This window comes from Delphinapterus leucas, chromosome 7, assembly GCF_059928025.1.
Source record: "Delphinapterus leucas isolate spDelLeu-1000000601 "Yukka" chromosome 7, BTC_Dleu_Yukka2, whole genome shotgun sequence".
Classification (NCBI taxonomy): domain Eukaryota; kingdom Metazoa; phylum Chordata; class Mammalia; order Artiodactyla; family Monodontidae; genus Delphinapterus; species Delphinapterus leucas.
The window spans coordinates 10,214,356-10,228,308 of NC_143135.1; the positions used below are offsets into that span (position 1 = coordinate 10,214,356).

The following is a 13,953-nucleotide window of genomic DNA, read 5'->3' on the forward strand; positions in this document are numbered from 1 at the left end:
GAGCAAACGGAGGGGGTCAGAGTCACTGCTGGCACCCCTGGCACCTGATGCCCCTGGTGATAACCGTCTCGTCTACACAGCCCCCGGGCCCAGAGCTGACTCAGCCCCATGACAGCTCTGGGGTTTCCCTTCTGGAGAGGAGGGAGAAGGCTCACTGCTGGTAACTCACAAGTGAAGTGTGTGATGAGGTCATGGTTGGTGACCTGTGGCCTAGGTCCAACCGTGAAGGAAGATTGAAGGTGGAAAAGTAACCATTAATTAAGCTTGGTTACCTTGGGCCTTTGCAATGGCTATTTCCCCCATCTGGAATGTTCTTCTCTCAGCTCTTTTCATGGCTGGCTCCTTCTCAACACCTAGTGTCATTTCATATGCCCCCCCACCCCCTCCCGCAGGGAGGCCTTCCCTGGCCACTCCATTCTCCCAGGCACAGAGCCTGATCCATTCGAGGAGCCCATAGACACTGATTGCATTTCCCGTGTGCTTTATGTGGGCACCTGAGAGCTTGATAGTGACCCCAATTTACAGATGAGGAAACTGAGGTTGAAGGCGGTCAAGCATCTCCCTGGGGCACACAGGGCCTGTGAGTGGTAGAGCCAAGATTTGAATCCAGGTCTGTCTGACTGCAAATTCCAGCCGCTCTTTAGTCCTGGGCTTGGGGGACCAGGAATTGATGCAGAGGAGACGAGAGTGTTGGGGATGGAGGGGGTAACTGGGAAAGGATCTCATCTATTGGGAAATATTCATTCTTTCAGTGAACGCTTCTTCACAGTGCTCTAAGCCAAATCCAGAAAATCCTTGCTGCGTAGGTGGAACCTGGAGGGCAGGGACAGCGTGTGGACTGTGCCGAGAACACAGGTGCTGGGCCCAGGGGGAAGGTAGCCTGAAGCCTAGGTCGTGGTCTTTTGCCACGAGCCAGTCCCCTTGGGAGCTTGTCCATCTGGAGGGCCAGCTTTTTCTGAATGGGCTAGCAGGGACCTTGTAGTTTAGGAAACAAAACTTCAGAAAAGAAATGTGACCAAGCTGTAACGGAGACATGCTCCTGGCGTCCTGGGAAGCGGATGCCTAATGTTGCCTTGGGTGGAAAGTTAGGAAGGCTTCCTGGTGGAGGTGGCAACTGAGCTGTGTCTCGATGGATAAAGGGACTTTGCTGAGTGGGTGTGGGGAGGAGGGAATGCCCATCAAAGACGGTGGCACTGGCATTGTACTGGACTCCAGGGATTGTCAGTCACCTGGCAAGCTTAGCCCTAAGGGATATATTATATTAGTCTGGGCAATATGGGCAGTAACAAGCAATGCCCAATTTAAAAATAATAACTTTTTTCTCTTACTCTCTCTGTCCATCATAAGTTGTCTGGGGCTCTGATTGGAGACATCTTCTCTCAGGGATACAGACTGATGGAGACGTCACCGTCTGCCATGTCACTGTTTGCTGTGGCAGGAGGAAGGGCGTGTGCCAATTCATGTGCTGACTATCGTGAATGAAAAGTGTTGCCTGTCATATCAGTAAACAAAGGATGCTGCAGCCATCAAGCCATCACATTACAGCTGCCCCCAGTGGTGAGTCTTGAGGGAACTCAGGATGGAAATAGGTTGCCACCATCGAGCCCTCAGCTACTGCAGCCAGCCCCCAGTGGTGCACCTAGAGGGGACTCAGGAGGTGAAAAAAACAGCATACCTGCCCTAGATAGCTAAGATGCAGATCAAAGGAATCATTTCAATGAGTCCAGACTCTTGCATCTTCCCGGACATCAAAAAGCACAAAATTCCTTAACTTGAGATGTTTGGTTTCCTTTCATTAACAGTAATCCTTTGATGTTCCAACTACCTGGCTTTTGTTGCAAAAACTTCTGTATATCCTGGCTCCTCCTGTACCTCTCCAGAGTGGTCCCTCTGAGCCATCTGAGAGGCTGCCTCCTGGGTTTGAAGTCCTCAGAAAGTCTGCCAAATAAAACAGAATTCTCAACTTTTAGGCTGTGCTTTTTTTTTTTTTTTTCAGTTGACACAAGCAAAGCATTTGCCAGGAGTGACCTGTGTCACTGCTACCTACATTTCACTGGTGTAAACAAGCCACGTGGCCACACTGAATTCTGAGGGAGTATGGAAGTGTAATCCAGCATGAGTTTAGGACAAAGACTTGAAAATCTGGACAACGGCACTAATAATGCACTAATAATGCACAGAAAAGGAGAACAAAGAGCAGGTCCCAGGGTTGGGTGGGGGCTTGAATACCATCATCGAGAGCATGGGATTTATCCTGTGGACGATGGGGATCTTTGAGTAGGTGGGTGAAACGTTAGACTGCGGAGAATGGAGGAGAAAAAAGGAAAGAGAGACTAAAACATCAGAAGGATACAAGAGAGGAAAGACGTTAAGAGGAAGGAAGTACATTAAAAAAAAACCCAGAAGCTGTAGAAATGGGGCAGGGAGAGCATTTGGACACTGAGTGAAGGTCATGGCTGCTAGCTTCCAACCCTCCATTTTGGTGGGAAGAAGGAGCGTAGACAGATACTTTGGAGGGTTGTTTGTGCTGGAGAGTCAAGACTTTGGTGGGGGCATAAGGAACGACCTCAAGACTCTTTAGTTTTTCATGCAAACAAAGGACTAGACTTACTCTATGGTGAACTTTCAGAGTAGAACAAGGACAAAGGTTAAATGGGAAGAAGGCAGATTTAACTTTAATTTGATAACAACCTCCGTCTTTAAGTTACCATTGTTATTCCAACGGTTTGCCAAGCACCTTGCAGAGGTAGGGGTGTGTGTGTGATGTTTGGAAATGTTCATTTCCTTCCTGTTCTCACAGGGCAGGAAAGAAGGAATGGAAAGGTAATACTCTAGGCCAGGAGGAGGGTGGTAGTTAAAAGCTTTGTGGTGTTCTAGAACTACACTGAAGGAAGCTCCCACCCCTGCTGGTGTTTGGAAGGTGAAGTTAAATGAAGTTAAAAGGGGAGATAGGCAGAAAGAGTAAGTAGCAGGATGGAAGGGAGGAGGAAGCTCTCTCTGGGGAAAGAGGGGTGGTCCACACTGAGGCTCGTTCTCCTCCTGTCACATCTGCAGGATGGGGCAGAACTTCCGACCAGAGGTCGGTGGGTACTATAGTCTGATCACTGAGCATGTGGCCTTCAGAGGAGCTGGTGTGATCCCCTAGGACTGGTCCTTGCTCCGGCCCAGGCCTTGGGAGGGGCACCTCTGAATGCAGTGCTGCAGCCCGATGGCCTGGGTTTAAACCCCAGCTTGGCCATCTACTAGCTGTGTGACCTTGACAAGTTACTTACTCTGTCTGTGCCTTACTTTCCCCATATTTAAATAGGGGATAATAACAGAACCAAATGAGTTAATATGTGTAGGGTGCTTCGATTCATGGTAAGTGCTATATGAGTTTTATATAAAGTTGTTGACTGAAGAAAAAAAGCATGATGTGAGAGTTGTGACTTAAGTTTTATTGGGGGCAAAGTGAGGGCTACAGCCTCTCAGAGAGCTCTGAGGAATTTTGCCGAAGATGCGTGTGGGGGGAGGAGGTCAGCATACACGTGATTTTGGTGAAGGGGGTACATGCAGTCAAGCACACATTTTGGCAGAGACTTGCTGCTTGTCACGAGGAGCAGGTGTCTCCGTGAATGATTTTAGTGCTTTTCTAGACATGAGAAGATGCAAGAAATAGGGCTCATACAATCTTTTCCGAAAAGTATTTATCTGAAGGCTTGTTCTGTCAGTTTTCCCAGAGCACAGAGTGCCTCATTCCTGAGCTCCACCCTGAACTCCTTTCAGGGTGTGTTGAAGGTCAGCGACTTCAGTGGCTAGTGACGCCATCCTTGTAGTGCCAGATGGCGAGTGACAATTTTTAGCTGGCAAAGGTAAGCATGTATTTGGGACTCAAATTTGTACCTGTTACACCTGCTTTATGTGGGGAGCTTGTCCGGGATTTAGCAGCTGCCTCAGTGTCCTGTGATGATTTGAGGGAACATCTGGTTCCACCTCTGGCCTTGCAGGTGAGGAATCGAGGCCTAGAGAGCAGAAGGAACTTGGCCAAAGTCACTCTAGGCCAAGGAATTTAGTGACAAAACAGGGACTGGAGCTCAGGCAAGTTGGAGTCGTGAGTCAGCCTCTTGCCGGCTGTGGGATCGCTGTGCGGGGCTGTCCAGCTATGGGATGGATGGGCTGCTTTGTGGGCCTCCAGGCCTGAGTGGGAGCCAGCGGAGGCTAAGCTCCAGCTGGTCTGGAGGCTGCTTGGAGGAAAGGCCGTCTTTTCCTTCTGACATCTAGCTGGCCTGAGGGGTTGGGGAGATTTGTCTGACCTCCTGGAGCCTTATCACAGCTGATGCCAAGGTCAATAGGGATGAAAGTGGGGGGCAGCTGTGGTGTGACACCAAAGGGGACCCAAACTAGAGATGGAGCCTGGCCTGTCTTGACTAAGCGCTTTATCAACAATCACACCAGTTCCTGCATCTTGCTCTTAAAAACCTTGTGCGTGTGTGTGTGTGTTGGGATGGGGTGGGGTGGGCAGGGATTTAAATGCCATGGTGAGATGCTCTCCACTGGGGTGAAATGCACCACTGCTCCAGCTGGTGGCTCACCCTGGTTCATCAGAAATGGTTTCCTCGAAACAGAAACAGATTCACAGTCTTTGAAAACAAATTTACGGTTACCAAAGAGGAAAGGTGGTGGCGGGGGGAGGATAAATTGAGAGTTTGGGATTAACATATACACACTACTATATATAAAATAGATAATCAACAATGACCTACTGTATAGCACAGGGAACTCTACTCAATATTCTGTAATAACCTATACAGGAAAAGAATCTAAAAAAGAATGGGTACATGTATATGTATAACTGAATCACTTTGCTGTACATCTGAAATTAACACAATATTGTAACTCAACTATACTCCAATATAAAATAAAAATTCATTTAAGAAAAAGAAAAGGCTTCCCTGGTGGCGCAGTGGCTAAGAATCCGCCTGCCAATGCAGGGCACACGGGTTCAAGCCCTGGTCCGGGAAGATCCCACATGCTGCGGAGCAACTAACCCCGTGTGCCACAACTACTGAGCCTGCGCTCTGGAGCCCACGAGCCACAACTACTGAGCCCACGTGCCACAACTACTGAAGCCCGCGCGCCCTAGAGCCTGTGCTCTACAACAAGAGAAGCCACCGCAATGAGAAGCCCACGCACTGCAACGAAGAGTAGCCCCCGCTCACTGCAACTAGAGAAAGCCTGCGCGCAGCAACGAAGACCAAACGCAGCCAAAAATAAATAAAATTAATTAATTAATTAAAAAAATAAAAAAGTAAAGATTTCCTCTAGAGACCAGAAGGGGCTCTTTCCCCTCGAGGGATTCCTGATGTGATGCTGGAGAGGGCAGAGCGGGTGCAGAACACCTTGACCTTATCTGAGATTGCATTTTCCCCAGCTTTGGTGTGCTTTTGCTTCTAGTGGCCCCTTTGACTTCTCTTTGGAGGATCTAATACAAGGGCCGCTAGACACTGCGTGGCCGTTAGTTGAAGGCTGAGAGGTAGGGGCCTGTGGGAGTGGGAGAGCCTGGGGTTAGGGCATTTTGAAGGCACAACTTACATTACAGAGTTTGCTGGGGGAGCAGGCTGGAGCTTCCCTCTCCAAGACTTGCATGAAATCACATCCAGACTTGGTTTCATCCCTTTTCCTATCCTTGCCTCCTCTGTGCCCTCACTGGTTTCTCTGGGAGCAACTTTGAAATAAATCACTTGTACGTGAAACCTCGCATCATGCACTACTTCTGGGGAGGCTGACCTAAGATGGTCCCTTCTTCAGGCAGCCCACTGAGACCCCAGCTGATACAGGTTCCCCTCCCAAGTGTTCCTAGAGCATCTTGAAGCTGTCCCTACCGTGTGGCTTTGCCCTTGCTTGATTTTCTGAAACCCACACTGGACCACGTGTTTCAGAGGGCAGGAATCTCACTTGACTCACTTGTAAGTCCATGTAAGTAGATCTTGTCTCTATCCACCAGACTCCAATTGTCAAAACAAGGCTAACACACAGGTTAGTTATTAGGTTATGGGTATTAGGTTACAGGTTCAACTGCTGTAATCAAAGTCTAAATAACACTGTCTTAAATATAATTTCATTTCTCCTTCATGTAATAATAGTACAGGTCGCTCCACAGTGATGGGGACCCGGTTCTTTCCTGTTGCTTTGCCATCTTCAACATGTGATGTTCACCTCTGGTCTAATATGGCTGCTCCGGCTCCTGTCATTACATCTGCATTCCAGCTAGCAGGACAGAGAAGGGGAAGCAGGATGTGCCCCTTTCCTTAAACGGCATAACCAGAGGTTATAAAATTACTTCCACTCATTTGTCATTGGCTACAATGAAGTCACAGTGGCACTTTTAGGTGAAAGAGAGGCTAGTAAATGGACTTTTTAGCTGGGTGGCCCTAGACTAGGGGTTTAATTACCAAATGAAGAAGGAGACAATTAGGAGTGCCTGTTATACCCTCCCGTTTCAGTGAAGATAAGCTGAGTTACACTATGAAGACATAAAACCCACAAATCTCAATGGCTCAACATAACTAAGGTTTATTTCTCACTCACATCTCGGGTGGGTGGGCAGGGAACCCTGCTCATCGCAGTCTCTTGGGGAGGAAAGCAGATGGAGGCTCCCTCTGGATGCAGGGGAAGTGAGTGTGTGGCAAATTGGACTCTGGTTCTTAAAGGCTTCCACTTGGAAGTGACATATCACCTCTACTCACATTCCATTGGCCAAAGTAAATTCCATGGTCATGGTAAAGCTGGGGGTGGTGGGTACATAGAAGGGCAGGGGCAGTGTGATCAGAATATTTATGATAAGTAATAATGGCCACCACCCTTCATTCTTGTGCCTATATTTTGTTCTTCTTTGCTTCTCCCCACCCTGCTCCTCAGCCTCTTTTGGTCTGTAGATACGGATTTGGATGAGATTATATGAGGGGACATATACTAGGCTGTTAATTAGTGGGGAAACCAAGCCAAGAAAGAAAGAAAAAAAAAAGTCCAAAAACTATAAGAAAGCATGTTTGTAATCACAATTCTGCATTTATACAAGATTAGGTGTATGTGTGGTTTATGCATAAATTTAATAAAATAATAAAGGAAAGAAAAATTTAAAATATAAATTCATTTATCAAACCCAACAAAATAATAATAATAAAACTGTACCAGAGTAACCACATAGTAGTATCAGGTTTAAGTTTGGATGCACATTACAAAAAACCTAAAAGAACCATAACTTTAACAAGATAAAACTTGATTTTTTTTTTCTCCAACTTAAACAAATCTGGAGGTGGGCCATCCAGAACTTGACTGGTTTCCACCTCCAAGGTCACTTCATGGTCCAACATAACTGCAGGGGTTCCAGCCATCGCATCTGAAATCCAGACAGCTGTTAAAGAAGAAGGCGGGGAAGTCAAAGAGACTCATCTCCCAGCTGAATCAGCTCCTTTAAAGCAGCCTTCCAAGAAATCCCTCTTATACATCTGCTAATATCACAAAGTCACTAGTCATGACTAACAGCAAAGGAGATTGGGAAGTGCAGTCTTTAAGCTACTGGACACATTGCTATATAACAAAATACATTAGACTCTTAAGGAAAACCAAAAAATGGCTAATTCTGTAAGCAGCTACCAGCCTCTGCCTCAGAGACACAAAACCTTCCTGGATTGATCAGGCCAAACTACTGGGCATAGTGTGGGAGCCAGGAGGAAGGAGTAGGAGTGAGAAACCAGCCAGATGGATCTGACTTGTGAGTCAAAAAAAAAAAAAAAAAAAAAAAGAAAGTCTTCACTGGAGATCTCCTGAAGACTAAATTGGGGGTTATACATACCACATGGCCAAACTTCTTTCGAAAACTGCTTTTCTAACTCAGTTCCCAAATCTCTCTCAATATCTTAGCTTCTTAAATATCTTGTTTTTGTTACCTCACATTCTGACCTACCTGTCTGCCATCCTTACTTTTGTTCACATCACTTCTCCATCCAGTCCACCAGCATAACAAAATCCAGTACTGAGGAGCTAAACAAACACTTTTTAGAAGTGGGTAGAAACACAATGACCATTTCTACTTTAACAGTTTTTGTTCCTGATCAAGGTCATCTGAAGGACTGAGATGTCTTGGAATAGTGAGATCCCTTGTTTCCTCTAAAATCCCAACCAAGAATGTAACTTCCTTGATGCTGGAGATGGTGTGTTTACTTTTGTATCCACAGGTCTTAGCAGTACAGGTATTCAGTGAATGTATGTGGAATGAATGAACAAGAGAAGAGAGTAAGGAGCTGCCTTCTCTTTCTCTCTCTCTCGTTTATTGCATGTGTGAGGGCCACTCTGAATTATGAATGACATTGGGTATAATCGAGGCATGGTATATGGGGACATAGGTGCAAGTGATAGGGGACCAGGATCAAAGGGGGTGGAGCTAGAGCCATGGGAAGCTGAAAAGAGCCAGAAGTGGAAAATAGGAAGAAACAAGGTAGGAAAAGCAACTTTTTCTAATGCCACCTACCTCAGATGACTTGAATCTCCTGGCACATTCCCCCCATCCCCCTCCTTTGCCCTAATTCTCTATCTTTAGTTATTCAGAAGGGCCAGCATCACCCTCCCCCTGCCCCACCCTAAGATGACTTGGCAGTGACCCAGTTGATTCAGAGAGCAGTTTGTCATTTCCTCTCAACACCCTCAGTGGAATCACTGTGTCTATCACATTCACAAGTTGTTATTGTCATTGTTTTAGGAGTTTCTAGGATCTGCATAAAGAGGTGTATAAAATAGTCTTTGCCTGTCCTTATAGAAGTTGCTATCTAGAGGGAGTGAATGTTCAATTACAGAAAAATGTAGTAAATACTAAGGAAGGAAAAAAATGTTGGGTGTTTGAAGAACATACAAGGGCGGACACTTACCCAGTCTCGGGGGTACAAGAGAGGCTTTCCAAAAGTGGAGTCTAAGACCTAAAGGATGTGAGTGATAGGAAACCTAAAACAACAGTGGCTTACAAAGGTGGTTTATTTCCCTTTCCTATAAAAATCCAGAGGTGGGCATCCAGCAGTGTCATGGGGCATGGGGTTCCATGGTGTCAGAACTCAAGCTCCTTCTATTTTGTTGTGTGGTCAGGTATGGCCTCTCGTCTCATGGTTGCCTCGTGGTTCAAGATGACTACTCTAGCTCCAGCCATTGCACCCACATTCCATGGTCCAACATAGTACCAGTAATTGAAAGGACTGCTGAATATAAACTCAAGCTAATCCATCAGCAGGGTCTTCTAATTTTTTACCCACAAAGTAATACAAATACAGGATTAAAAATTATATAGCACAAAAGGGTTTATAACAAAAGGTTAAGGTCATCTGCCCTGGCCCTCCCCATCCTCTAGAAACAGTTTCAGCCCAGCTTTCTGGCAGCTGCTCTCAACGGGAGCCACTCTGACATTATGTTCAAAGTGAAATGTTTATAAAACCAGCCATGGCATCCTTCAAAAGAGTTATTGGTATCTCAGAAGGGTTAGTACCTTGAGACTGCTTTCCCCACTGATCCCTTCCGTGGTCTAACAGGTGACCTCTCGTTGGAGAAGGGTGATCACCTGACCCAATGGCTGTTAATTCTTAGGAGGCCTGGCAGCCTATGAGGAGGCAAGAAAGAGTAAACTCTGCCCAACAGGGGCAACGGTGATTATCTTAGCCAATCAGATCCACTCTCTCTAGAATTTGAAATAGAAATTTGAGACTACTGAAAGAGTGTTAACACAAAGAATAAAGAACAGAGTCAAATAAGAAGAATGAGACCTAGAATATTGCTGTTCCTGGTACTATCACCACCCGTGGATTTTATTGTTATGTGACCCAATAATTTTCATTTTGCAGAAGCTGTTTGAGTTGGGTTTCTGTTACTAGAGACGATGGTCTTAATTCAACATCCAAATAAGGTTTTGAATTTGGGTGGCACGGTTTCCTTGGTCTAAGAAGCTCTCGTTCTGGGGTCCCATTTTTACAAAGCTGCAATTTATGGACGCTGCTGAGAGGCAAACAGGGAATGGGCTTCATCTCTAGGCCTGGTTGTCCAGTACAAACTGCCTAGAGAAGAGAGCGCTAGCATCAGGGCCTTGCTTCAAGGCGCCACCCTCATGATTCTGCGCAAGTGAGGATGTTTAAGGCCATCTGTTATTTTTAAAGCACTACCCATACAGAATGGACTAAATGTAACCTAGGGGCTCGGGAAACAGCCTACTTTTCGGGAAGCTACTCAAGTGTTGTTTTGAGGAGCCCGCCAGTCAGTTCCAGACTGACAGCCACTGCTGTTTGCCAGGAGACACTTAGGACTGTGATCACTCCAGTCCCGGCGTGGGGGTTCCGCAGTCTGAGCTCAGACCATGTAGGGAGTCCCTCGGTGCAGAGATTCCATTTGTTTCCTTTCGGGTCTCCTTTGGGTCACTTTGAGCAGACCCCCCCAAGGCCGAGCTCTGTTAAGAAAGGAGACCCTCTCCCGCCTACCAGAGAAGCAGCAGACGCTTGCGCAGGCGCACTCGCACTGGAGGCTTGGGTTCCGCCCAATGGGCGGTGTCCCTTCTGGGGGCGGGGCAATGGCCTGCCGGGGGCGGGCGTCCACCATGCGCTAGAGGGATTTCGTGGGCCTTCCCGTGGGTGTGGTCCCGGGTGGCAGCTAGAGTGTGTGGGGGGGGACGGGAGGACGGTGTCGGGGTGAATCAGAGGCCCCCGGCGCGCACAACGTGCTGCGGGACGAGTGGCGTGGGCCCCACCTCCCAGCGCCCGGACGTTGGAGGGGGGGTCACATCCGGCGGGAGGGGGCGGGCCTCGTGGACCCCGGAAGTGTGGGCTCCGGCTCCGATTTAACCCGCGACGGCGGTGGCGGCGACTGCGGCGGCAGGGGTAGGTGAGAGGGGCCCGGGGAGGGGCAAGGACGGGGATGGGGGCGGCGCTGGCAGTTGCTCCCGGCGCGCCTCCGCCTGCCCGCCTCACTTTGGCAGAGGCTGGTGATTGGGCGCGAGGGGCGCGTGACTCCAGCGGAGGGCCGGCGCCCCTGCCCCTAGCAGTGGGAGGGCGGGAAGGAGGGAGGCATTGCCCGAGCTCCCTGCGCAGGTCGCGCCTCCAGCACCCCACCCCCTCACCGCCACCTTTCACCCTCCACCCCCTACTTGAGCGTCCTGCTGGTCACACATTTGGTGACGTTAGAGCCAGTTTGCCCATTGTATAGGCGGGGAAAGAAGCCTAAGAATGGGGTTTGACTTGCCAGAGGGAGTCCAGCGGCAGAATGGGGTCTGAGGGACGCTCTGGTCTTTTAACTCTGAGGGCTATGCCCCTTCTCCAGGGCAGTGAGGTTGTGGCTTTTCAGCCTTGATTCTGTTCTTATCCTTTATTCTGGACCCGGACTTGGGCTGCCCAGCATCACTGACCACTCCTTATTTATGGGCCTGCTGGGTACAAAGGTCATTGGTGTTTGTGAATCTCCAGTGTGTGCCTGGTTCCTCCTGAATTTAGAGAGCAGTGGTGTGTGTGTGTGTGTGGTGTGTGTGTGTGTGTGTGTGTGTGTTACTGGCAGAGTTGACTACACACCTCAGGGTTTCAGTCCCTGAGACTAGTCAGTGCTTTCTCAGCCACACAATGTCTGGGCTCACTCACCGTTGGGAACGTCCACTCTTAGCTCTGGAAACTTCAAAAACTCACTTCCCTTCACTTCAGCAATATCCCAGTAGTACTGTTGCTGACTCAGGCCTTTTCCACCCTCTTCATTGGCTCCCTGCCTCTTACCCAGGAGTCCCATTTCCTACTGCTGTACCCAAGATGCTGCCACCTGACTGTCAGGCTGTGACTGTCAGCCCTAGAGCTGGAAGTGGTGGTGACCAAGGGATTTGGAAAGGAAAGACTTTCTTTGGCTATTGTCCAAAGCTGCGACCCTGGACAGGCCTGAACTCTGGTTCTGGATGGGAGTGAGGACTTGGAGTGAAATACTGGACCCTGAAGTGAGAGTTCTTGGCAGTCATAATGTCCAGAAAAGCTTTTTTCCTAGATTATCTGAGAAATCTGGCTTGGTGCCTTTGTAGTTTCTGTTAGGTAGAAATTTTTCTTTGTAGATTTCATCTGGGCTGCTTCTGATGGCTGTGTTTTGTTGTTGTTGTTTGTTTGTTTGTTTTTAAGGTAGCAAAATGTCTGATTTCTTGCTTGGCTGCCATGTGCTATTGGCAGTGTTCTGGGGGCTTTGTGAACATACTGGATTCTGGGAACACTCAAGGTAGGTAATGAGCCCATTTTGCAGATGAAGTAAGTGGATAGTAGAGATGTTAGGTAGGGTGCTACAGCCAGTAAATGGCCAAGTTGGGATTTTTAACCCATCAGTCTTATTTCCAAGCTAATGTATTTGCTGGATGTTAAGAATCATCTGTGATGCTAGTTAGAGATACAGAGCCTCACCTCTGGATATTCTTGCTTAGATTCTGGAGAGAGACCCAGGAGTTTGTGTGTTTTTTTTTTTTTTTTGCGGTACGCGGGCCTCTTACCGCTGTGGCCTCTCCCGCCGCGGAGCACAGGCTCCGGACGCACAGGCCCAGCGGCCATGGCCCACGGGCCCAGCTGCTCTGCGGCATGTGGGATCTTGCTGGACCGGGGCACGAACCCGCGTCCCCTGCATCGGCAGGCGGGCTCCCAACCACTGCGCCACCAGGGAAGCCCAGGAGTTTGTATTTTTAATACTTGCACTGGGTGATTCTTACTGTAAGGCAAGTTTGGGAAGCACTGCCTTAAGGAGTTTGTAGATTTGCTGAGCTTGGAAGTGAAATTATTTCTAAGGCTTCTTGTTATTTTTTTGCTTATTGCTGTGTAATTTGCTAATCTGCCGTTAAAAGGGTATTGGGGTAGCTAGCTGTATGAATCATCTCTTGAACACTGTTGGCCGGTCCTAGTAGGGTTTTTCCAGACTGACCTAATCAGGTCAGCAAAGACCTTGTTTTAATCCGATTGGATCTCTGTTCGGAAATTCTTTTAGCTTCTCCTCAGAGTCTGGAGTTTTCAGAAGGTTCCAGTTCATTCCTGGATAGTTGCCCCTTGACAGAGAGATCTCTGTAAAGGCAAAGGTCTGTGAGGTTTTGGGAGCTTTAAAGGCATGTTTATTTAGCAGGTGTTTCCTCCACTGCATTTCTCTCCCCTTTCACTGGTTTATGTCAAAGGCTTGAGCAAATACCAAACAGCTTTGTTTATTGTGATTTAGCTGGGGCTGACAAGTGGAGTCCCTGGGGCTTAGGATGGGCCAGACAGGGGAGGAGAGGGGACACTGAACCATGGAAGCCAAACAGATAAACCAGGTCAGTTATGCCTAGCCTTGAAGACATGTTAAGTACTGCTAATTTATCTGCTCCCTCCTGGGCAGAATTAGAAGTAGTGAAAGAGGCAAAGTCAGCATTATGCTGTTACTTTATTCTTCCTCTGTCCAGTGAACATTGATTTCTAATTTAATTTCTTTGTAAACAGAGGATGTACTTTGTATGCTTTGAACCGTTTTAATTTACTGTTCCATATATAAACATTTTGGGGTGTTATGTTCTTTTGATGAATTGACCTCCTTTATCATGAAATGACCCGTTTAATCCCTGATAGTGTTCTTTGCTCTGAAATCTACTTTGCCTTGTTTTAATATAGCCAATCCAACTTAAAAAAAATTTAGTGCTAATGGATCGATATCCAGAATATTTGAAGAATTCCTACAACAGTGAAAATACAAACAACCTGATTAAAGTGGGCAAAGGACTTGAATAGACATTTCTCCAAAGAAGGTATACAGATGGCCAGTAAGCACAAGAAGATACTCAACATCACTAGTCATTAGGGAAATGTGAGCCCAAATGACAATGAAATACCACTTCACACCCATTAGAATAACTCTTGTTAAAAAAAAACCAAAGAACACCAGAGGTATTGGCAAAGATGTGGAGAAATTGGAACCCTTATT

General features: G+C 47.5%; 1 protein-coding gene across 2 annotated transcripts in view; it reads left to right on the forward strand.

Annotated features, from left to right (window-relative positions):
- Positions 1-10,791: 10,791 nt before the first annotated feature.
- Positions 10,792-13,953, forward strand: part of VPS37C (VPS37C subunit of ESCRT-I) — a 28,582-nt gene continuing 25,420 nt past the window's right edge. Inside the window, exons 1-2 of one of the 2 annotated variants that reach the window (XM_022591848.3) lie at positions 10,796-10,883; positions 12,150-12,243. The gene's annotated coding sequence lies outside the window, so the exon portion shown is untranslated. Of the gene's footprint in view, positions 10,884-12,149; positions 12,244-13,953 lie in introns of both variants that reach the window. The other variant, XM_022591849.3, reaches the window with a different exon arrangement.